Source organism: Nicotiana attenuata, unplaced genomic scaffold (assembly GCF_001879085.1).
Source record: "Nicotiana attenuata strain UT unplaced genomic scaffold, NIATTr2, whole genome shotgun sequence".
Lineage (NCBI taxonomy): Eukaryota > Viridiplantae > Streptophyta > Magnoliopsida > Solanales > Solanaceae > Nicotiana > Nicotiana attenuata.
The window spans coordinates 83622-85732 of NW_017674599.1; positions in this window are offsets into that span (position 1 = coordinate 83622).

A 2111-nucleotide genomic window follows, 5' to 3' on the forward strand; every position below is an offset into this window, starting at 1 on the left:
AGGCCAGGCACTTACCAGCACATGGGGTCGGTTGTGCTGATGCTACACTTCTGTGCTTTTTGCACAGATCATAGTACCGGAGCAGGAGCTTTTGGACAACAGTAGGAGAGTTGGGAGCTTACTTCAGTCTAGAGATTTTCGAGGTAGCTTGCTGGCGTCCGCATGGCCCGGAGTCTCTCTTATCTCTGTCTTTCGTTTGATTTCCCTTGTATCGGATCAGACAGTACTGTATTCTTATTCAGACTTTGTTTTTAGCATTCAGTAGAAGTTCGTGAGTTAGTGACACCAGATCTGGGTAGAGGTGTATTTGAATTTCCGCACTTGGTTTCAGTTATTTATGTATCGAGACTTCCGCTTTTATATTAATTGCCTCGTTCTTCTTTATACTGTTAATGATGTTGAGAGAAATGTTAAACTAATTGGCTTGCCTTGCTCCTATCAGTAGGCGCCATCACGACTCCCGAGGGTGGGAAATCTGGGTCGTGACAAGTTGGTATCAGAGCACTAGGTTACATAGGTCTCACAACTCCCGGACAACCTCAGTAGAGTCTGAGGGATCGGTACGGAGACGTCTGTATTTATCCCCCAGAGTTAGGAAAAGTTTCACTTTTGTTCGTTCCTGTCGTGCGGTTCTGTTTCTCAAATACTGATTGTCTTTCTACTCTGTTCTTTCGCAGATGGCGAGAACACGTGCTTCCTCTTCTACCGCACAGCAGCCCGAGCCCCCAGCAGCAGCTCCTGCGAGGGGCAAAGGCCGAGGCCGTGCCAGAGGCCGAGGCCGGGGCAGAGCTCAGCCCCGAGCAGCAGTCCCAAGGTGGAGCCTCATGTTGATTATGATGAGGAGGCTCCAGCCCCAGCAGCTCCGGTGGGCCCAGCTCAGGTCCCAGAGGGGTTCATAGCCACCCCAGTTCTTCAGGACGCTCTGGTCAGATTGGTAGGCTTTGTGGAGAGCGTCACTAGAGCGGGTTTGCTTCCAGTAGCACCAGCCACTTCTCAGGCTAGAGGAGGGGTTCAGACTCCTGCTACACGTACTCCGGAGCAGGTAGCTCCCCAGGCACAAGTTCCAGTGGTTCAGCCAACGGTGGCAGTTCAGCTGGGTATTATGACTCAGACCGGCGATGGAGCGGCTATGTCCTCAGATGCTTTATGGAGGCTTGATAGGTTCTCCATGCTTTTCACCACCACCTTCAGTGGCACTTCTTCAGAGGATCCACAGGATTTCTTATTCAGCTGCCATGAGATCCTTCGGACTATGGGTATTGTGGAGACTAATGGGGTCGACTTCGCCACCTTTCGACTGGCAGGATCCGCCAAGACTTGGTGGAGGGACTATTGTTTATCCAGACCAGCAGGGTCGCCATCATTGACTTGGGACCAGTTTGCAGAGTTGTTTTTGGAGAAGTTTCTCCCAGTTACTCAGTGAGAGGCTCTTCGCAGGCAGTTCGAGCGCCTCCAGCAAGGCTCTATGACAGTCACACAGTATGAGACTCGATTCATTGATCTGGCACGCTATGCTGTTGTTATACTCCCCACCGAGAGAGAGAGGGTGCGGAGGTTTATTGATGGATTGATTCAGCCGATCCGTCTCCAGATGGCTATGGGAGCTGGTAGTGAGATTTCTTTTCAGGAGGCGGCCAATACGGCCCGTAGAGTTGAGATGGCTCTTGCACGGGGAGGTGGTCATGGGTCAGACAAGAGACCCCATCATGCAGGTAGATTCTGTGGTACCTCGTCTGGAGGTGGGGATTCTTATGGTAGAGGCTATCTTCCGAGGCCCTTTCAGTCAGCCCTACATGTCTCACATGGTACTTCAGGTGGTCGTGGCTCTCAGCCGCAGTCTTCTGACCAGTAGCTTTTCAGTTCACCATCAGCACCTATCAGCGCACCACCACTCCGTTATTCTCAGCAGCCGAGGGCTTGTTATACGTGTGGTGACACGAGGCATATTGCCAGGTATTGCCCTCGAGCTTCTGACAGCTCTCAGCAGCAGGGTCCTCGTCCTATGATTCAGGCATCAGGTGATCCACAGGCTGCCCAGCCAGCTAGAGGCGGGGGTAGAGGCCATAGAGGTGGAGGTAGAGATCATAGAGGTGGAGCTCGGACCGTCAGAG